The sequence below is a fragment of the Macrobrachium rosenbergii genome, chromosome 7 (assembly GCF_040412425.1).
Source record: "Macrobrachium rosenbergii isolate ZJJX-2024 chromosome 7, ASM4041242v1, whole genome shotgun sequence".
NCBI classification, from domain to species: Eukaryota; Metazoa; Arthropoda; class Malacostraca; order Decapoda; family Palaemonidae; genus Macrobrachium; species Macrobrachium rosenbergii.
In genome coordinates, this window is record NC_089747.1 from 33,150,043 (window position 1) to 33,175,042 (window position 25,000).

Sequence of the window (25,000 nt, forward strand, 5' to 3'; positions counted from 1 at the left end):
TATATATATATATATATATATATACATATATGTGTGTGTGTGTTTGTGTGTGTAATATACTATTAGGAAAATGGATATGATCCTGATCGGTTTCATCTATTCGGGCAACAAAAATAAAGTTAAGAAATCAGCGTCATATCGTTGTTTTAATGAGCATTTCGTGTCTGTAGTCTTGAAAATACTGATGATGAAATAAGATATCATTAAGACATATGGAAAAGAAATTAAAATATCTTAACGCTGCATTAGCCTATGACATGAGAACAGCCGAAATTTTATAGCTATTCGTCATCGAATTAGAAGAACAATAATACGAGTAATTCATGTGACAAATTCTGTCTCGGTCAGAGTGGTCAATCACTGAAAAGAGAATTGAACAAGATGCAAAACGTGAGATACATGCACAGGATGAACTGCGATAATAATCACGCTATTCATTCGACAGGCGGTGGAAATTTGTGCAAGAGCCCAGATGGCTTTAATCCAGACTAACCTAGCATATTCAACTAACATGACTCAGTCTGTTCTAATATTTATTACATATTGGAAAGAAATATAATCGAGTCTAATTCTATAACGGAATAATTTGCAAAGAACATGAATATCGGCTTAATAATGTATAAACCTGATCCATATATAAGCAGTTCAATGAGTGTCAGAAACAAATGGAAAAGATTCATCAAAATCAGCGACCTCGACAAGGGATTAGTTGAGAAGAGAGGAGGAATGTACAAACTTGATCCTCATATTTTAAAAGAACTATGTAGAATGTACAGATCCGAAAGGTGTAGTTTTAACACTGGTCTAAATGACACAGAGCAATACACTGTTATTTTCCAAAATGAAATACTCTATTCTAAGTGTCCTAAGAAAACACGTTTCATGAACAGCACCTCGTAGTTAAAATAGCGTTTCCTCTTACATGCAATGTTAATGGAATTCTTTCCTCCTAACTGTTCGTATGTTCGCATGTTTTGTGCTCTAATCCTACCATATATATAATGTAAATTTCTTCTGTGACCTGCTACGTCTCTTATTTAGAGAGATTCCAGAGGTCCACACCAGATCCCCTAATCCTTTTCGCCCCTCAACACTTCTGGCAAAGGCCCGTGTTGGCATAAACCAGCTTAATCTAATTCAACCGACCTATTATGTGACAGTCCTTTGGAAAAGTCTTATGGTATTCGGTATTTAACTTCACATGTTTCTGTGAGTTACATGCGCTCGCGTGAACCCACACACTCACATACACACACGTGCATACATATGTATTTGCATGTATATAATTTATATATATATATATATATATATATATATATATATATATATATATATATATATATATATATATATATACATATGAGAGAGAGAGAGAATTTTCTGCAATCATTATGTATATTGATATTAACAATGAACTATTCCATTACATAAATAATTAAATTATGTTACAAATAAAAATTGTTGCAGTATCTCAAAAGTATAAAATAATAAATAATAATGCTGGCATTTACATTAAAGACTATAACATGATCTTTCTTGAAGAAACCAGTCCAAGAAGAAGAATGCGAAGAATGAGAAAAAGGAGGATTAGTTAGAGAGAGAGAGAGAGAGAGAGAGAGAGAGAGAGAGAGAGAGAGAGAGAGAGAGAGAGCGAAGGAGTTAGAGGAGGGTAGGGGAGAGAGGGATGGAGGACGGGGGACGGGGATTGTGGGTAAGGGTTACCTCTTCCCCCTTTCACACTCGAAGGGAGCCTCGGAAGCCTTTGATGATGGAAATGCAAATTCAGTCGATAGCGTTAAAAATTCATTACAGTCGAAATCAAACGGTTTCTGGCGTCTTTGTGTGTGTGTGTGTGTGTGTGTGTGTGTGTGTGTGGGTGTATGTATGTGTCTGTGTGTGCGTGAAGGATTTGTGCGACAGCGTATATGTCCCAGTTTCTTATTTTTCTTTCCTCTTTTTTTTTATTTTATTTTCTTTTTCCCTCCTTCTCTCCGGTTGTCTTTCTTTGAGGTCTTCTTTGTCGTTTCGATTTTCTAGCATCGGTAATCTTCTATTTTCACTTGTTACCGCGTTTTCAGTAAGAACACTCTTGTTTCTTTATTCTTACCTTTTCGCAATTTACTCTGTTTTAAGAAATTCCAAAATCCAACGACAACGTACTCCATAAACTTCGATTCCAGCCATTCTTATTCCGCAAGTGGCATTCCATTTATCCGCATTCCAACTGAGCCGTCACAAACGTCCTTTTTTTTCAAGTTTCCTATTTGAAAGACTCCTCCCAAAGGCATCCACAACAAAGATCCCTTTATAAGACACTTCTTTCCAGAGACATCCATTCCTACAACACTTACTTCAAAGACTGTTAATTCAAAAATTTCCCTCTAAAATATTCCAATTTCACCCATATTCCAAACACTCCCTCTAGCAGTACCTATTCCAAATACTTCCAAAATTTCCTCTCTCAAATTCCTCCTAAGACTACCATTCCAAAAGACCGCCATTCCAAAGACTTCCCCTCCAAAGCCCTCTTTCCCAGAAGACTTCCACCTCAAAAACGCGCTGAGAACCTTCGCCGCCCAAAACTTCCTGAGACTTCGAAAAAGTCCCGGAAAGTTGCTTCGTCGAACGACGGACTTCGAAAATAAAGAGAAACATTAAACGAAAAGCGGGCGGTAGTAGTGATGAACGCATTTCGTGTGTTCGTTAGGGCGATTCGTGTGTTCGTTAGGGGGATCGTCTTCTCAGGTGGAGCCGGTTCAAAGATACACACACAATCACGGAGGCTTTCGGCAGCATCGGGCTGATTGAGGAAAGGGCTGGGATTATATTCGCCTGCGAGTGAGGGGTGGGGTGGGGGCAGGGTGGGGGCTTAGCGGGAGATGGGAGGTGCTGGTGGATGGAAGAGCATGCTGGTGATTATTGTGTGTGTGTATGTGTGTGTGTGTGTATTAGAGACGGAAAGAAAGGGCGGGGAGGGAAGGCTGTTCTGAAAAGGAGAGAGAGAGAGGGGGGGGGCGAGGAAGGCGAGGAGGAGGATAGTAAAGGGGGAGAGAGAGAGAGAGAGAGGAGGATAGTAATGAGAGAGAGAGAGACAGAGAGAGAGAGAGAGAGAGAGAGAGAGCTAGGCTGTTTCGCGCACACAGTTCAAAGGACCTCAAACGTTTTCGGCTCTTGTCGCAATAATGGGTTATTGAATCGAACAGAGTGATATATTGGCTCCCGAAGTTTCCATAAACTCGACGAACTCTTGAAGGACTATGTTCCTTCACGGTTAGTACGTTTCTATTTTAAGTTTTCTCCTTTTTTTGTCTGCTTGGGGCTGATCATGATGAAATGTGGAGGGTAATTGGAAAATGCATAAAAGGAAAAGATGATTGAATTCGGACAAAGATTTGGGACTTCTGGACGGCTGATTTAAATTAAACTTGAAGACTGTAATACATAATCATCATCGACAACGCTGTAGCCCACAAAGAAAATGAACAGGAGCAAATGTTTTGTAGAAAATAAACATCTAGGTTTATAAATTAAAGGAAATAAGACCTTTCAAGGGATAGCCAGCGGCTTCAGAGGCACGGAACAAGCTCTCGGAATCAATTGGTTGTACTTCTAAGAGGAAACTGATAATACAGGTCAATGGTGATGACAATAACTAAGAAACGTTCGATAACGACAGGCTTCGGATATTGGCTAAAAATGACAAAAGACACAACAAAAACAAAAACAACATCAACACAAATTGAGAGAACCCAGGATAGTCGCTCACGTTTTTTTTTAATTACTGATAATTTTTCCAAATTAGTAAAAATTGATCGTTTGCTTTAAGAATGAGTTTATTTTAATGCACTGAGGTGAACAATTTGTGAAAATGTACAGAGCAACGCCACACATTTCACCAAGCGTAGTAACGTTCGAACATACAAGCGAGCACAATAATATAGATTACGTGAAAATAATCACTACTGCTAAAAGGGAAAGTCAGGAAACAAAACTTCAGGCAAACTCTCATAAGCTAACAAGTATAAGCAATCAATAGTGATGATGATGATGATGATGATGATGATGATGACGATGTTATCGACAATGAATGTACAGGAGAATTCCTGCAAAAACTGAGACCCACTAAAACGAGGACAAATCCGAACTGTCATAATCACCACCCATATTTGTGTTCCCTTTTATAAAAAGCGAAAAATGAAAAAAAGAAAAATCTAATAATAAAAACCTTAATGAAATAAAAATGTCCCAGTGTCCAGCATCGAGCATTGTTCCATTACACGAGTCCGGCCTGGAACGCGAAATTCAAACGCTGTTAAAATCAAACTGTGATTGATGTTGTTATATTTGTGGAAGTGCATTGTGCTGCCGGATTTAATTTTCGGATCCCTGCAACATGTTATATATTGGCACCAAATGGACAGACTTTTATTATTAGGTTGCCATAACTCGCCTTTTGTGCGTTTCGGCTCTTTTGATATTTACAAAAACTCGTCGTTTCAAGCTTTTCTGATTTGTAGGTAATGATACTAAACAGCACGCAAGGTCCTCTTCAAATATTAATAAGCTTTGTTTAAATCAGAGATGCTGATTCATTTCTTAATATAATAACATGGGGCATTTTAAGCTTTTTAGCTTTGCAGGCAATGGTATTGAACATCACAGTGGGATAGATACAAATGACAATAAGCTTTAAAATAGGTACGATGTTCTAGTACTATTGAAATGTAGGGTACTTTAAGCCTTCCAGTTTTGTAAGTAATTAAAACGAACTGTATGGAAACTTTAGGGTATTTAAAGTTAAGTTTTAAATTTCAATACCCCTGCCGTGTAAATTCTTGTCTATGATCTTATTCTAAACTGAATACAATTCCTTCTCTTTCATAAAAATTATTTCCAAAGCATGAAGCTATGTAATTTAGTTTCGCAGGTTACAATAACTGTAGAACACTGTATTTATTAACTATGGTGGTACAGTATAGCAGGTAATTTATATCAGTATTTAAAGCTGCATACAGCAGCTGTAATAAAACAAGCTTGTGCCATACGTGACATACAGCTGTTTGAAAGACTGTATACAGTTGCTGTTAAAGTACAGTGCGATGAATATCATGTAAAAAATCAAAAGGCTATACACAAAGGCTGGTACACGATACAGCAACTGAAATTATAAAGTCGTTGTAACAGTGCCAATATGCTTCGTCTGAATCAGAGATGCCATTTCCTTTCTTCTCAAAAGATTCTTCTTATTTTTCATTCCTAACTTCAGCATCAGAATTCAGTCTGAAATCCACCATACATTTATTACTTTAGATCAGTGGTTCTTAAACTTTTTTGCCTTGCGCCCCCCTCTGCATTATGTATAGACCCCACGCCCACCCTACCCCTGAAATTTTTGCCAACTATAATCTATAAACAATATGTTGTCTATTTGTATGCTATTATACTTATCATAACAATAAAAGACAATTCATAAACAAGATTTGAAATTAAAATTTACTTATATTTTGAATTTTTGGCATGTTTTGAGATAATAATTAGAAAATATATGGAAGCAATGATAACGTTTTTGGCAATTTTGTAATTAACATCACAAATAAAAAAAATAATAGGCACCATCTGGCAACTCTACTTGCGCCCCCCTTGGAAGCTTCTGGTGCCCCCCTAGGGGGCGCGCCCCCCAGTTTAAGAATCACTGCTTTAGATCGTCTTTTTTAGGTGAATTTGTTTTCATTTAAAATCAATGAGCTTTCCAAAATTGTGAGGCACAAGCATTGATATAGCTTCAAAACATAAGGACACAAGAGAGAAAAAACCAAGTTTGGCGGAACAAATGAGAGAGAAAAATACAAGGAAGTAAGAGGAAGAAAAAGCAGAGAAATATATATGAGAAATCGAGATACAGAAAAAAAACAATGTAATAAAATAATGAAGACAGAAATACAAGAGAAAACAACATGCTAAAACATAAAAGGAAAGCAAGAAAATCCATAAATACCATCAACAAAAGAAGACAACTACCAAGAGAATTCTTAGGAAGCATTATAACAGAGGAAACGCCAAGCAAGAAATAAAAACAAGAGAAAAACACCAAGAGAGAGAGAGAGAGAGAGAGAGAGAGAGAGAGAGAGAGAGAGAAAACACCGAGACGAATTTACCTATGCATGAGTCTATTTGCCGAAAAATTTCCTCGCTCTTTTCCAAGAAACAGACAGCCATAACCAAGTACAAGCGTCGTTCCTACATTACATATTTACTTAGGCGGATGAGACAACTATCTTACACACTGTTCTCACTGTATGTTATTATATATATATATATATATATATATATATATATATATATATATATATATATATATATATATATATACAGTATATATATATATATATATATATATATGTATATATATATATATATATATATATATATATATTTAAATATATATATTATATATAATAAATATAATGATTTACAATAAACTATTGATACAGTGAAGTGAGGATTTACGGTGTAAGGTATAAAATGCATAGAGCGAATATAAGTTTTTATGAGGGAAGCGAAACCTGTGTGGAATATGGAGATCAGAGAATGTGATTTTCATAAATGGGTCTGAGACAAATATGATAAGTATCCTTAGCTGTTCAGCAACTTTATGAATGTAGTGATGTAAGAAAATAAAGGAGGGAAATTAGGTATAGGCGTAAAGTTGTTGAATAAGAAAATGGGTCTGAATGGAGTATGGAACGGTTGATGTTTGCAGATGATACATCACAAATTGGGTAAAGTGAAGAGAAGCTCTAAAACTAGCGAAAGAGTTTTCACGTGTTTGCAACAGGCGAACGTTGAGAGTAAGGTTATGATGGTTTATGGATACCATGAAGATGGAGCAATTAATGTTATTAGTAATGGCGTGAGAATGGCAACAATTTGTCTGTATAGATCCTAGGGAAGTAAATATATCAGATGTTGGTAAGATGAGAGAAGAGGCGACTTACAGGCTGGATAAAGCAAGGAAGTTATCCGGGTGTGTGAAAATGATTTCGAGGAAACTTTGATTGGCTGTGGAAGCCAAGGTTAGAATGTATGAAAGGACCGTTGAGCTAAATCTCCCTATGGAATTAAAAAAAGATTTTGAATGCCAATGGAAAATTAGAGGTTGAGGCAGCTGAAATGAACTGTTTGTGTAATACATGTGGCATTATGAAAACAAGGTGAGAAAATGTGGCAGACACAGAAGAAATTGGCTTCAGTATGTTTTGAAACAATTTGGTTCCATGGAAGGAATGAAGGACGAGTGGCTGGTGAATGAGTGCTTCATCAGAAGAGGTGCGAGTCAGGAGGAAAGGAAGACCTGGAACGTCCTGGGTAGACGGAGTGAAAGAGGTGCCGAAAGGGATGGATGGACGTTCATCCAGGAGAGATAACCTACATTCAATAGACAGGCGAATTGTGCAGATGGCGTAGGGGATGGGGTGCACTGCTGTTGAGCCTTTTGTGTGGGTACATTAAGTGGCTAACATTATGGAAGTTTTCTGCACAAGGTGCTCATCTATGGCTCAGTAATTAAAGTATAGATCTGGCAATTACTGGTTTTTTTTTTTTCACCGCAAAAATTAATAAAACATTCCATGTACGCAAAATGTTTAGCATGTAAAACACAAGTCCATTACATTAAGTCAAATCAATATATATATATATATATATATATATATATATATATATATATATATATATATATATATATATATATATATATATATATATATTATATATATATGTAATGTGTCCATTACTGTCAATATACATACCGTATATATATATATATATATATATATATATATATATATATATACTGTATATATTTATATATATAATGTGATGAAACAGAAACAAGGCATAGTTCGAGTCTAAGTCAAATTAGACGTGTTTGTCATATATAATTTTCACTGGGTTTAAGCTATTCCTGAGGTAAAATAAATTGAGCAAAAAGACCAGAAGAGCTGGGTTCGATTTCCGACACATGAGGACTAGCTTTAGTGTTCTGTGTGAAAACTCATCGTTCCCCTGTTGATCTGTGCAATGAATTAGTTACGTGGCAGTTAGCTGACTGTGGTGGAGAGCGGTACGTATGGGAAAAGGCATTTGACTATCAATCTCATTCCACAAAGATTTGACAGGGTTTCCTATTACCTAAGCGTAACCATAATTATTGTAAATTCCTGTATCATTCTGGTATAAGCCTTCTACTGTAATTCCTGTACCAGGATAAACGTAACGACATGTTCGCAATTACCGTAGCATGAAAGCATAGCTTCTGCAATTCCTCTACCAAAAGTACAATTCCGTCAACATTAACCCCTACAACACACGTACAATACCATACACCATTATTCCTGTACTATGGGAAACATAACCCTTTCAACTGAAATTCCCGTAACGAAGGCATAACCCCACGCACTGCAATTCCCGTAGCATGGAGTTATTCACGCTCTTTAGCGTTATGTCACATTGGAGAACGTCGATAAGCGAACGGGCCAATAACGCGAGAACCAATCAGGAAGTTCGACGAGAATTCTCCCATTCTGGATATCGTCGGCCCAGTTGTCAGAGGTACGATGACCATCCTGTTTTCATTAAGTTTTCGTTAAGAAGTGCTACGGCCATCTTGGAATGCATTTAAAGCAGAGCCAGATGACCTTATTGCTTCTGATATATTTTCTGAGGGTGAATACTATTTTCACTTTCTTTTCGTGAAATTATTATCATTGTTATTACTGATGTCCTATCAAAAATCTGGTTAACGCTAAATTCAATGTTCTGGAAAAACTCTTAGAATTCAGCACCTCACATGACAGTTTGAAAGTTTATAACAAGAGGAAACTGACGAGAACTTATTGACATTGTTCTTGTCCATTATCTGACTACGAAGATAGCACTAATTATTTTTACTAAAACAAAAATAAAAAGTCGAACTTTATCCAATGACCTGTCTTTTAGAAATTTTAAAAGAACTTGAATTGTAACTTTTGAAATTTTTTTCATGACTGTAATTAGATTTCTCGCAAGAAAAACTTAAACAAACAGGGCCATTACTTTGAGTGTGAATGGAGATTACTCATGCTTTCTATTTGAAGAAGAAGAAAAAAAACGCTATTTTGGCAGAATGATTTACCTTGCTATAAGAAAATGTTTTGGTCAACAGCAAATTTTAAAGGTTTTCAAGCAACAAGAAAAAAAACTTGAAGACAATATCTAATTGTACTAGCAGTAAGAAGCTCTTCCTCAACAGACACAACTGAAACTTCATCGTTAAGGCAGAATATTATATATATATATATATATATATATATATATATATATATATATATATATATATATATATATATATATATATATATATATGTGTGTGTGTGTATACAGTATAAATATAATATATATATATATATATATATACATATATATATACATATATATATGTATATATCATATACTGTATATATCAATATACGTTAATCTGCATTGGCTCTTCCTTTATTAAGTCTATTATAATACAGCAGCTTACTTCAAGATCTTAAACTGCACTACAAAAGAATGGGTTCCAGTGCCAGATTTGTATTCCACAACCAAGTGAGGCAGCTGTCGAGCGCGAATAACGATAGCTTGAAAAGCTTGATCAAGTCCGAATGACTTCAGCCATGTGAAGCTTCCTCATCCAGACTTGTCTTTCCAGAGCTAACTGAAGTTTCCGTTATCAGACTTTGAAAAAGTTTTCCTCTATGAAGTTTCTGTTGCATAACTTACAGTTGTAAAACTTTCCTTTATCAAAATGTAAAAGGCCCACAAAAAAAAAGGTTCTCCATTCCTAAAATATGTGAATCACCCAAAAGCACCTTTCATTCTCAAATTGGAATATGGCCTCCGCAAAGAAGCTTCCATTTTCGAACTTGAGTGAATGACCCAAAGAGCCACTCCATCGCCAGAATTGAATAAGGCCTCACTACTGTGCTTCACCTTATTCAGCCATTCCGAAAAACCTCCCATTATTATGGAATACCGTCTCCACCAACAACCTCTCACAATCTAACTTGAATAAATCATCCCAGTTCCATGATCTAATCTGCTCAAGAACTCTTTAACGAGTGTTTCCGTTGTCATACCTGACTTGCGCTTTCCAGAGGAAGTTTCCATGACTCGACTTCCGCTAAGCTGAGTCATGAATTATCCATTGAGAGCGAGAGATTACAAGTTTTATGGCTAATGACTTCACTTCAGCAGCGAGAGATTGGCAGACTTATGCCCTTTACTAGCCCGGACTCGGAGAAGACGAGAAAAGGAAATAGAAAGCAAGTAAAAAATGCGCCGAAGCTTCTTCGGCGCAATCAAATTTTATGTACAGCGTATAATGCTGTATGAACAGCGGCCCATGAAACTTTCAGCCAGACGCACGATCATGGAAAATTTTACCTTAAGTAAAATAAAGACTACTAAAGCTAGAGAGATGCAATTTGGTACGTTTGATGATTGGAGGGTGGATGATCAACATACCAACTCGCGGCCCTCTAGCCTCAGTAGTTTTTAAGATCTGAGGGCGGACAGAAAAAGTGGCGGGGGGACAAAGCCCATCGCAATAGTTTTTTTACAGAAAACTAAAAAGGGCAAGGGCTTGTAACCTTGTAAAGTTATATGAGACAGGAAAAACAAAAGCAGGAAGAAAGTTCCTAACCTTGGCAGTAGAAGGAAAGCACCAGTCACTGCAATTCTAGGATTGTCAAAAACTCTGAGATAAATTGTGCATTCTTCTTCCTGAACATGTTTAGACTGAGAGTTATTTCAGTGGCAATCATAAGTTATGATTAAACACAATTTCCAATTTCAGAAGGTTTGGGGAATGTCTGCAATTACCTTTAGGAATTATTTTTGAATAGCCTTTAGTGGGTTGTAAAGTTGTAACGATGGAAACATCTTTTCCGAAATCCAGACTCATATCAAAAAGAAATAAGTCAATGTGCAAGAGAAAGTTTTCTTAATTCACTGGCTAAGCTAATATAAGATTACCTAATTATTACATGAGACTATTTCTCATTCGTTGCCAGATTATCATTGGAGAAAAATGGAGAACATACGGTAAACTGTTTTTATTCAGTGTACACGTTAATATCACGATGGCTAATGACTCCAAGAGATTGTGTTTCTTATTCGGTGATAAATTAATATCAGAATATTCAATAACAAGAGGCAAGACCCTAATTCCACATACAGGTTATCAGAAAAATACAAATGCTGTACAAACCGTAGCACTGAGTCGATGTCGAGGCGGATATAAGAATTAAGTAAAGCGAGAAAAGTTTTTCAATATTATGGTTAAAAGTAATTTGTTGAATATACAATAGGCAGCTTTCCATATTAGATGCACAAGTTAATATTAGAGCAATCTATATCTTTACAACAGATAGTTGTCCTAATTCAGTGCATGGACCAACATCAAAATAATTAATTCACTGTTCAATTTATGGTGTCATTCGTTGTGCAGGTCAATATCGGAATAATCTAGCAGCTCTACAATAGGTAATTTTCGATGTACAGGCCAATAACAAGAATGTATTACCTGTAGAAAAGACAGTCTAATTCATTAGATATGCAAGTCAATGCCCAAGTAATTTATGCTCTGCAAAAGACACAGTTTGACCAATTAAACGCGAATGTTACTATCAGAAGAAATGGGTGACAGGAAACCCAAGAATTCCCATTATTCTGAGCCTTCCTCGTGACCGCACCGATGCTTTCAGAATGAAATAACCCGGTATGACTGACAGCGACATGATTACAAGCTTGCGCCAATCAATGGAGCACAAAAGAACAGTAATAGGCAATACTTCCCGCTTTAAATTTGTCCCAGTTATTCGTGAATAAAAGGAATAAACGAACATTCGCGAAGTTTATTGGTTTATCGACTGTTTTTAAAGACAATTATGAGACTTCAGGAAAGGCTATCCTCAGATCACTGCCTTATGTAGTAAAGTTTCATAAAATGTTATCCTAGAATTTGCAGTTATAGTTTCCCATCATGCATGGCTGCGAGTGCTTATCGTCTTTTAAAGGTTATTTGTGATTGTGAACTTATTTTTTTGACAGTCCCCCCAAAAGCTGAAAATTAACAAGATGCACAGCAAAATGTCCACATTCAGTAAGAAACAGCAACAATATGTGGAAACGGAATAGGTGGCAATAAAAGAAGAGACAAAATCAATAAATAACAGCAACAAACAATCTAATCCAGAAAACAATCATAAAGGTTTAAAATCAACATCCAGTAGAAGCAAAATGTCCAAATTTACAAAATTAATAGATAACGACAACATAACCAAAAACAGTAGTTTACGGAAACAAAATGTCCACAATCATTAGGTGTCTGGAACTTAATGTCCAAAATCATTAGGTGTCTGGAACTTAATGTCCAAAATCATTAGGTGTCTGGAACTTGATGTCCAAAATCAATAGACGTCTGGAACTTTATGTCCAAAATCATTAGGCGCCTGGAACTTAATGTCCAAAATCATTAGACGTCTGGAACTTAATGTCCAAAATCATTAGGCGCATGGAACTTAATGTTAAAAATCATTAGGCATCTGGACCTTAATGTTCAAAATCATTATGTGTCTGGAACTTAATGTCCAAAATCATTAGGTGTCTGGAACTTAATGTTCAAAATCATTAGGTGTCTGGAACTTAGTGTCCAAAATCATAAGGTGTCTGGAACTTAATGTAAAAAATCATTAGGTGTCTGGAACTTAATGTCCAAATTCATTAGGTGTCTGGAACTTAATGTCCAAATCCATTAGGTGTCTGGAACTTAATGTCTAAAATCATTAGGTGTCTGGAACTTAATGTCCAAAATCGTTAGGTGTCTGGAACCTAATGTCCAAAATCATTAGGCGCCTGGAACTTAACATCAAAAATCATTAGGTGTCTGGAACTTAATGTCCAAAATCATTAGGCGCCTGGAACTTAATGTCAAAAATCATTAGGCGCCTGGAACTTAATGTCCAAATCCATTAGGTGTCTGGAACTTAATGTCTAAAATCAATCTGGAACTTAATGTCCAAAATCGCTAGGTGTCTGGAACTTAATGTCCAAAATAAGCCGCCTGGAACTTAAAAAAATCATTAGGTGTCTGGAACTTAGTGTTCAAAATCATTAGGTGTCTGGTATTTAATGTCCAAAATCATTAGGCGCCTGGAACTTAATGTCCAAAATCATTAGGCGCCTGGAACTTAATGTCCAAAACCATTAGGTGTCTGGAACTTAACGTCCGAAATCAGAAGACATCAGCGGGCAAGAGCAACAAATGCCTGACACAAAATGTCCAAATTCAGTAGGCAACAGCAACAAGAGGTCCAGAGTATACAAATAGTAATAATATGCGCTAAATCAGACTCGCAGCAGAATTACCAAAATTCACAGAGAACTGAAGTCTTTTTGTTCTGCTGTTTTAAATTAATGAAATATCAACTTGTCAAAGAAATGATTTAATTCAAGTTCAAAATGTCCACGCTTGGTAGTGGCGAGTCCAGTTGTCCACACCGGGCCCATTGATCAACTTACCAAACTTACCAAGTCGATTTTGGGCAAAGACCAACAGTATTGGCATAAAGCCGGGCTTAAACCAAACAACCATGGAGTTAATCCAACACATTAAAAAACAAATATATAAGCCTACACTGTAATGAAATGAGACAAAGGATAATATCTTTCTTGCATTTTTTGGAGTGCGAATCTAAGCTTTCAGATTTAGAAACATCTGACCTAAAGGACTATAAAATTCATCAAAAATAAATGCAAGAGTAAAAATATATCAAAAGTGCTTCCCTCCATCGGGATCTCTCTTTAAATACATAAAGCTGTGGAATTACTCGTAATTATATTTGCAAGGTACTTAATGAATACTAAATGGTAATCATTAAACACACTTAAACTCTTGTTGGCTGTGCTCTTGCTATGATAACTGTAATTTCTCACTAGAATGTTTGCATAAAATGATGACAAACTGCAAACAAGTTGCAAGCATAACGGAATGAGGAAAATTACAATGTGAGCACAATTACAAAGGTATTAAATTTCTGTCGTTACTATGAAGCTGGTAACATCGGTTTAATTGATTTGCTGAGGTAATGAGCGATAAACTTATCTAAACCACATGTTCTATGTGTCAAATTTTGATATAGCCAGTCCTTCATCATACGATTCCTATTGAAGTAATGTAACGTGAATAAAAGAATAGTATTAGGGCGATAGCTTGAAAATAAACAATATTTTAAATGACTCATTAGATATGATATTATTACTAAAATATTTCTCAAAATGAGTGCAGAGCGTTAGAGAAAAAACAAAAGGAAAATTAATACACAAAGAAATAAGCAAATACAGCCGGATATGAAAAGAATCCCTCTCCCAGAAACTCTTCCTTTCACACTAATAATCTTTTTCATTTCTGGACCAAATACACACTAACTCTCACTATGTTTTTTCCTTTTACACTTATCTTACACGCACACATTTTGGAATGATACATTTGCACTCACGTCCACTGTCTTTCTGATACTGCAAGCTCTATTCTTTCCCTGCCAGTATATCCCTTGGTTACTCCATTCACAGTCATACTTTGTCCCTCCTAGTCTTGCACACCCCGCCCTTTCACTTTCGTTTCACTGAGTTCTATATCATCCTTGAGTTCTTCATTGGAGGGGTGGGTAGAGCTCTCGGCTAGCACGCTGTTGGCCCAGCGTTCGACTCTCCGACCGGTCAATAAAGAATTAGAGGAATTTATTTCTGGTGATGGAAATTCAGTTCTCGTCATAATGTGGTTCGGATTCCACAATAAGCTGTAGGTCTCGTTGCTAGATAAGCAGTTGGTTCTTAGCCGCGTAAAATAAGTCTAATCCTTCGGGCCAGCCCTAGGAGAGCTGTTAATCAGCTCAGTGGTCTGGTAAACTAAGATATACTTAACTTTTCTATATCATCCAACTTTCTCTGATTAAAATAATTATCTATTATATACTTCTCTTCTGTATCACATCCACCAATATTCAAGACCGCAAGGTTTACCGGATAATATCCCCTTTGACCCCATTCTCCAGCCATTCTGTCATTTTTCTTTTTATCTCTATCCTGCGGGAGAAACTGATTCTGACCCCATGAGAAAAGGCACGTCCGCCATTTAGGGGGGTTATTTTCTTACGCTGTGGGTCTGAAACCCTTCACTAGGCCATCTCCTGTTTAGGGTCACGGTTCAATGTAGACCAAGCTATTTATATTGTTGTATATGTACAACTGTATGCCTCTAATCGAGAGTGGATGATCAATGTAAAGTCAGTTTAAAGTCAAAATGTACATAGAGTTTCTTATTTCCTTTCTCTTAAAATTATTGTATTCTTCACAACGGGGAAATCTATAACAAATGAGTCCAATGATGATGATGATGATGATGATGACGATTTTTATCATTATTATCCAACGTATACACACACTCTTATAAAGCAATCCAAAAAGCCATATATTTATCAAACAAGCTTTCTCAGAGCAGATAATCATAAAATAAGGAGAGCAGAAGCTGTGTGAAAATATAGATACTACTAAAGACAAATAAAGCAACGATCAGGAAAACAATCCAGCCGATTACACGAAAGTATTCCTTGGTTAGAAGAACATCCAATATAGACAGATGACTGGACTTTAAAAAGGAGTATTCCATACTTTAACAAGTAAAAAATGAGCCGAAGTTTCTTCGGCTGAATCGAGTTTTCTGTATAGCGCATAATGCTGTATGAAACTCTCAGACACGGCCCATGAAACTCTCTGCCGCGGCCCATGAAACTTTCAGCCACGGCCCGGTAGTGGCCTGTGTTGTTGGCACCTATAGCGGCGCCAGACGCACGATCATGCCTAACTTTAACCTTAAATTAAATAAAAACTACTGAGGCTAGAGGGCTGCAATTTGGTGTTTGATGATTGGAGGGTGGATGATCAACATACCAATTTGCAGCCCTCTAGCCTCAGTGGTTTTTAAGACTTGAGGGCGGACAAAAAAAGTGCGGACGGACAGACAAATAGCCATCTCAATAGTCTTCTTTTACAGCAAACTAAAAAACGTCCATTATGAAAGATGACTGGAAGTTAGACACAAGTATTCCTTGCTAGAACGAGTGCTAATGATGGGAAGATGGCTGAAGGCTAAACAAGAGCATTATTTCCTTTGAAGAACGTCCGATATGGGAAGATTGGAGTCTAAACAGAAGTATTCCTTGTTTAAAAGAACATCTAATGTGGAAAGAAGTTTGCTGGATAAACTGAGTATCCCTTACTTGAAACCACGTCCAACACAGAAAGATGATTGAAAACTAAGCAATGTAGGCTTTGATTAAAAGACAGTCCATTATAGAAAGACGATAGGAAGTTCAACCGAGGTATTCCTTGTTTAAAAGAACGTCCATCATGAAATGATTACATCTAACCAGGTGTAATCCTTGCTAGAAAGAACGTCCAATATGGGAAGATGACTGAAGGTTAAACATTTTTATTCCTTGCTTAATATGGCGCACATTATGCATATATGACTACAGATTAAATAAAAATATTCCTTGCTAGAAAGAACGTCCAATGTGGGAAGATGATTGGTAGCTAAACAGAAGTATTTTTCGGTTACAAAAACATCTAATATGGAAAGAATGAGATTCCTTACTGAAGAGAACGTCCACTGTTGAAAGATGATTGAAGGCTAAACGGAGTACTCTTTGATTTATGAATGTTCATTATAGGAGATAATTTGGAGGCTCAAAGGAAGTATCGTTTTTAAAAGAAAAGATTATTAGAGCTAACCAGGAGTATTCCTTGACAGAAAGAACGTCAATTGTGGGAAGATGACAGGAGGCTAAACGTGAGTAGTTCTTGCTTAAAAGAACGTTCCTCATGGAAGATCACTGAAGGCTAATCACAAGGATTCCATGTTCAAATGAAAGTCCATTAGGAAAAGATTACTGGTGGCCAAACAGGAGTATTCCATATAAAAGGAAAGTTCATTAGAGAAAAACTGACTGAGGTTAAACAACGAAATTCCTTGCTTGACAGGACATCCATTATGGATAGATGACTGCAAGATGAATAGTAGTATTCTTTGCTTAAAAGAACGTCTATTAAAGGAAAATGACTGGATGCTAAACACTTTACTTGTAAAAACTATACTTTGGAATGGTGACTGAAGGCTAAACACAAGTGTTCTTTGCTTAAACGACCTCATTACAGGATGAGTGGAGGGTAAATAAAAGTATTCTTTGCTTGAAACACCGTCCACTAAGAAAAGATGATTCAGTGCTAAAAATGAGTGTCATCTGCTTAAATGGACGCCAGCTATGGTAAGATGACTTGAGGCTAAACACAAATATTACTTTTTGGGAAAGTGACTGAAGGCTAAAACCTTAATTAAAAGAACCAGCATTATAGAAAGAGGACTGAAGGTTAAAAAGGACCGTTTCTTGGTTAAAAGAAGGTCTATGATGAACGATAACTGAAAGTTAAATGAAGTTTTCCTTGCTTAAAGAAAAGTCCATTATGTGAAAAAGATTGCAGGCTAAACAGGGCGACTCTGCTGGAAAAAACGTCAATTCCTGGAAGATGCATTCCTTGCTCATAACAGCGTCCAATGTGGGAGATGACTGGAGGCTGGCTAGGTTAATCCTTGCTTAAAACAACGTCCTCTGGTTGAAGATGACTGTAGGGTAAACAGGAGCATTCTTTCCTTAATAAAAGCCTGTTATGTGAAGATGATTTAAGGCAGGAGTATTCATTTTTAATGAGGAACGTCTTCAATGGGAAGATGACTGGAAGCTACTTTGAAATAATCCATTATGTGAACTTCTGTTATAGGATGACAATTGTAAACTCCACAAAAGCATTCCCTGCTTAAAGTTGAATTGAATATAGAATTTAGGCCAAAGGCCAAGCACTGGGACCTATGAAGTCATTCAGTGCTGAAACGGAAATTGAGAATAAAAGGTTTGAAAGGTGCAACAGGAGGATAACCTTGCAGTTGCAAGATGAATCAATTGTAAGGAGAAGCTGGAAAGGAAGGTGGAAGAAAGAGAATATGAAAGGAGGTAGAGTAAAAGGAACGAAAGGGGTTGCAGCTAGGGGCCGAAGGCACTCAGCAAAGAACCTTACGTAATGCCTACAGTGCACGGCATGACGCGCACTGACGGCACTAGCCCCCTACGGGGTCCCTGCTCAAAAGAACGTCCATTATTGGAGGATGATTAAAGGGTAGACATTAGTATTCCAGGGCGAAAAAGAACGGTCTTATGAAAAGAGTTTTCCTCCTTTCAAGCCATCGTCCATGATGGAAAGATGAGTGGAAGCTGAACATGAGTAGGAGTATGCCTTGCTAAAAAGAACGTCTGTTATGGGAAGATGATTGGTGGCTAAAAATTGAAAGAATCTACATACCGGAGAGATGAATGAAGGGTACAAAGGGCTATTCCTCGTTTAAAAGAGTGTCCATTATATGGGAAGATAACTGGAGGTTAAAGAGAAGCAACCTTGCTAGAAAGAACGTCAATTATAAAAGGATGACTGGAGGCTGAACAGGACTGTTCTTTGCTGTAAAGAACTTACATTTTGGGGTGCTGACTGGTGATGACTAGTGGATAAACAGATGTAATCCTTATTTAAAAGAACATCCATTATAAAAAGATGATTTGGAGCTAAAAGGATGCCCATTAAGGAAATATGACAGGGGGTTGAACAAGAGCACCACTTGCTCAAAAGAGGGTCTAATAGGCAGACAAATGCATTCCTTCCATAAAAGAACGTCTATTTTGGGAAGATAACTGGAGGCCACAAAGATGTATTCCTTGCCTAACACAGCGTCAATAATGGGTAGATTACTGCTGGCTAAGCAGGAGTAGACCTTGCCTAAAAAACGTCATTTATGGCAAGATGACTGGGGGCTAATCAAGAATATTTCTTGCATTAGAAAGGAGACTGAATGTTAAATATCTGTGCATCTGCCTTGAAAGAACGTCCACAATGGGAAGATGATTGGAAACTAAACAGGAGCATTCCCTACTTAAAAGAACGTCAATTATGGGAGGATTACAGCGAGGTAAAATAGGATCACTCCTTGCCTAAGGGAACGTTCATGCTGGAAAAATTACTGTAGACTAGGAAGAAATATTCCTTGAATTGCTTGAGGCTAAACAGTACTCCTGTTGTAAAAGAATGTTCATCAATGAAAGACTGTTTTGAAGCTACACAGAAGTATTCCTTGCTTAACAGAATGTCCATTCTGGAAAGATGACTGGAGGCTAAGATCATCCACTCTGAAAGGGAAATCTGGAAGGTAAATAGAAATATTCATCGCGTACAAAACGTTCGTTATTGGAAGATGACTGTAGACTAAACAGAAGTAACGTTTATCTAAAGAACGTCTATTAGGGAATGATGACTGGAGGTTGGTTAAACATTATTAATTAGTTGAAAGAACGACCCCTTATGGAAAGATGATTGGATGCTACATTAAGAGACGAAAAAATTTAATTTTCTTATTAATTTTTGGATATCTTTTTAATTCATATGAGCAGGTTAAGGTCGGGTGCTAGTTTATCAAAATGCGAGCTTCATATGAATTAATTTGGACCAAAACAACCACGCCATATTACTGATAAGAACGCAACTATAATTTGGGTGCAATTTCTTTATTTGTTGCTTTATTAACAGGATTACGTAAAACGTACAAATGAATTTTCATAATTTTTTTTTTTAAGATGGACCTGGTGACTTGTGATGAGGTTTGGGAGACAGGAATGTAACCTTTGGGGACATGAGACCTTTTGGTGGGTGCATTATTCAACCATGAAGGATATTTGTGGTCTCAGAACAGCCTTGTTTATACAGGGAATCCTCGTATGTTTTAGCCTCTTTTGTTTTAATCTCTCTCTCTCTCTCTCTCTCTCTCTCTCTCTCTCTCTCTCTCTCTCTCTCTCTCTCTCTCTCTCTATGTCAAAAGAACGACCAATATGCAATAATTTTCATTGTTATAACTTCTGTTATTTTAATTTTATTTCTCTTCAATTACAACTTTTATTGTTAATGCCTTTAATTTTAATACTAGATTCTCTAACAGTCTCAGAGACGCTGTCGACTGAAAACTATGAATTCTAATTTGGAACCGAATTGCAAAAACTCTCTCCTCTTAAGGATTCGAAATTGGTTTCAGGACAGAGACTAAATCAGCGCTAACCCACTACGCTGCCAGGGCAGTTATGGGTATAAGGTAGTAGGCTACTCAAATCAGTCATCAATGATAAGTTAAAACAGATCATTTTTTAAATGTTTTACAAAAATAGGTGAATATAGATGTACTTTATACTAAATCTACAAACTGTTATTTGCATTACTATACACTGGAATTACTAAGCGTAAAACTACACACACACACACACACACAGAGAGAGAGAGAGAGAGAGAGAGAGAGAGAGAGAGAGAGAGAGAGAGAGAGATACTACAAAAATACTGGATTCTCTGTAGCTTTTATCTACGAAGAGAACTAAGATAAAGGAAGAAGAAGAAGAAGGAGGGAGAGAGATACTACAAAAATACTGGATTCTCTGTAGCTTTTATCCACGAAGAGAACTAAGATAAAGGAAGAAGAAGAAGAAGAAGAGAGAGAGAGAGAGAGAGAGAGAGAGAGAGAGAGAGAGAGAGAGAGAGAGAGAGAGAGAGAGAGAGAAGGGGGGCGGCTTTAACAATATCTGATTCTCTGTGGTTTTTATACAGTAAAATAAAAACAAACTAAAAGGAAGTAAAGAAGAGAGAGAGAGAGAGAGAGAGAGAGAGAGAGAGAAACACAAACGAGGATTTCTTGTAATTTCTATAAACTGAGATAACCAATGGTAAAGCAAATGTATGTGGAAAGAGCGAACCAATGATAAAGAAAATGCGCGTGTGAAGAGAGAGAGAGAGAGAGAGAGAGAGAGAGAGAGAGAGAGAGAGAGAGAGAGAGAGAGAGAGAGAGAGCCCTTTATATGGTTGAAGAAAATCAATTCCATTATAGGGCGCAATAAGACCTAATGCCTTAGTAAACAAAATAATCGTTGACAATTTCGCCCAAAACTTGAAGGAGCCAAAAAGATCGATATTACCTTCAATATATTTATTTTTTGTACTACTTTTTATATAACGAGTGGTTACGGCTAAGTTACATTTTATGAATATAACATCATCTGTGATTATTATAAATGCCCGATAAGCCAATATCTACGCAGTAAGTACTGAAAATGTTTTTATTGAAATATAATTCTGAGGTGAAAATCATATGATAAAAAGTTCTTCTGTGTATTATAGGGAATCTCTTCTTTAAAAGTCCTCTCTAAATATGTCTGTCTTACAATCGTTTCCTGGAACGTTTTTATGAAATTCGTTCTAAAAATACATTTTACGAATCTTGATTTCCATTTAATTTCCTGTATTTCGTCACTTGTCCTTCGTCTCATTTTATTTTTACGAACTGTTATCAATTTATACATTTTCTAAAAATTTTGTTCTTGACTGAAATAATTCTTAAAAAAATCGATTTTTTTCGAGCTTATGTGAGGTAACAGTATTCTGAAAACTCTCTATTCTTGACATATTTTTGTATAAATCGACGTCTGAAACCATTCTCTTATGAAAGGCGTATTTCGAAATGCAAATTTTCTCATTACCTGATCAATTCAATTTCTAATTAGAATCTGAGAAAATATTGGTAACTAAAAATTAGGAAATTCATATTCTGAAAAGCTCTTTTTAAGATTGGATAACTACAAGTGCAAATCGGGTTGAAAACAGAATAATATCGGTCCCTGATGAATTTTTTCACAGCAGAGCCATATTTAACGAATGGTTTCTTCAAATCGTATTTATATATATACTATCGAGGCCGAATCGGGTTTTGAGTCGGGGATAAGCCTGGGAGTGTTGTCATTCAATTCCGTCAACAAAAACAGTTATTTCAATCAGCGGATACAAAAAAATACAGCGACAAACGCAGCGTTCTAATTATCAGCGACCAGTCCAAACACAATGCCGACGAGACAATTAATTTTTATACTATTCTCTAACATTAGGGAAGGGGGGGGCGGTGGTGGAAGGAGGTGAAATGCCTATGATGCCCAACGCATAATATTACTGTATATCCATAAACCTGATCAGAATGCCTCTTCCCCTCCCTCCCTCCCCCCGGCCCCACTAAACAACCCAAGAACATTCCATCATTAGCCAATGAGGTATCCTCCTTATCAACAACCAATCAGAGGTGACCATGATGCCCCCTCCCGAGGGGCTGGCCTCCCCTGGGATCCCTGGGACCCCACCCTAACAAATGACAATCGATGGGGGGGTGGTAAGGTTTCCTAGGCCTCCGGGGGTAGGGGGAATAGGGAGAGCAGCGACCGGCGGTCATTTGGCGTAAGTGAGATTTGTATTTACACGGGAAATTGATGTCCCGCTCTGTTTACCCGGGCCAAAGGGCGGTCATCGGCGGAAGAGAATTTATAGCGTCTATAATTCATTGGCCAGGGCGCTCATAATCATTTGGTGGCGATGGGGCCACGATAATGCTAACCCCGCATGACGGGACGGTCTCCGATCCTTCAGTAAGCGGAGGAGGCGATGGCCCATGTGGCTTGTTCCCCCTTGGTGTTCTTTCCCCCGGGGAAACGTCGCTAATTTTTACCACAAGGGGCGTGGCTGTAGCACTGACACACTTGTTTTCTTATTCCCTTTTTATTTCCAGTTTCATTTATTTTCCTTTGGCTGTCACTAGAGAAGGCAACGAATAGTCGTTCATGGGATCCGGTCGCCTCTAGACGACTACGACGACGTGTAATCAATGCGACGGGAGAATCTACGACCAAGGCTCTCTTTTATAATTAAATCTCTCTCCATAATAAACAAGAAAATAAAGATGATAATCGTGACAACAATGACGATTATACTTGGGAAGCATAGACGTTAAGGGGGAGGGGGAAGTGTGCCTTGAAGAGTTGAACGAAGTGAAGGACGCGGGGAGGCGGGGAAGGAAGGGGAAGGGGGCGGGTTGAGAAGGTTATACGTTAACAAAGCCGTTCGGGTAAATGTTCATTTCTCGCCTTTGCCGCTTTGGCTTTTATTGTTCCAGAAGGTGTGATATGTCATGGCCCACCCCTTCCCTTCCCCAAATCCCCACCCCAATCCATCCCTTAACGGCTAATTCCCTCCCGCTTCATTTTGTGAACTCTGCTTTCACGGGGTCGCATAAATCTGACGGAAATTACAGAATTTTGTTTGTCCCTCGACGTGGAAAGCGCTTCGGCCGGCTTTAAAGAGCCAAAGAGAAGGAGGAGGAGGAGGAGGAGGAGGAGGAGGAGGAGGAGGAGGAGGAGGAGGAGGAGGAGGATACAACCACGCGTCCATTCATTTTCCGGACAATGGCGGTAATTGGCAAAAACGTCCTATAATGGATATCAGGTCGCCTTAATTGACGTCTGATAGAAAATTTCGTTCGAATGACTCTTTGAGGTACGTTTTATACGATACAGGGAAAAAGACCAAAAGAGAAAGTAATCCCAAATTGATATGTTCGCGCAGATTTATAAGCCAAGGAAAGTTCTGTCTGAAGGACTCTGAGGCTTTGATACAAAAATATTCAATCGCTTCTATTTCGAAAAAAGGAAGGAAAACTCTAGGCATATTTTATTCATGACGAATCCAAAATCATATAAGTTAAATTCATTATCACCCAATCCAGAGCAGTATTTTTTTTAGTAATGAAATTTTGTTCTTTCGTCTTAGTAATCGAATTTTGTTATTGCTCATATTCTTCTTGCCCTTCTGCAGACTCTGACCTCGAATAATTTAGACAATTTCAACGGCAGAAGTTAGAGGCTGACAAACATTAGTACCAGATGAAGGTCAAACGTTACTAATCCACCTACGACTATGCGGCGTTCACCCCCCCCCCCTTAAAAATCAATTACGTAGATCCATTCAAAACAGAATTATACTAAATATTTGTTTACATACATAGAGTTAAGTTCTATTTCACTAACGTCAGTAGATTTCCTTCTGGTCCATGAGTGGATTATTAGCAATACCGGTATAACAGTACCGTCATGACCCTAAGGAAGTTACGTCACGTCCCACAATTTGGACTAAGGGGAGAGAGAGGCTGGCCCAAGGGTGGGCAAAGACGAGTATAAACACAGATTTCTTAGACAAATAATGACACAGAAGAAAAGCACAAAAAGCACATGGGTACACATTGCGCTTAATTACAGGGATGATATAATGGTAAAAAAAAGGAAAAGCTGCAGAAACCTGGATGGATTGTCCCTTCAGGTAAATATCCTTACAAAAGAGAATGTGAGTGATCGGCAATGCTTCGCCTGTCCTAAAATGCTCTCGAATTGTCATAGTTGTCTTGTAATCGCCAATGCAAACAGAAGTATGGATATTGCTAAAGTAGTCATGTTATCTAATATTTCATAATAACTGTGATTTTAATACGTTGTGGCCGACAAACAGAAAAAAACATTCTTCTGCTGATTTCTTTGGTGTCCACATTAAAAAGAGCATTTTACAACAGACCTACACGCTCTCTGAAAGTTCGTGATCTCTATGATATACCACAAGATTATGATTATATATATACACACACACACATATATATATATATATATATATATACAATATATATATATATATATATATATATATATATACATATATATCAACACATTTAGGGGTGGAGGTTCTTATACTTCCTGGATTAGATTTCACTTATAATTCACGATTGTTAATGGAGTAACGCACCTCTTCCTCATATTTATTATGTATATATCTGTACATATATATATATATATATATATATATATATATATATATATATATATATATATATATATATATATATATACATATAGATATTCATATATAT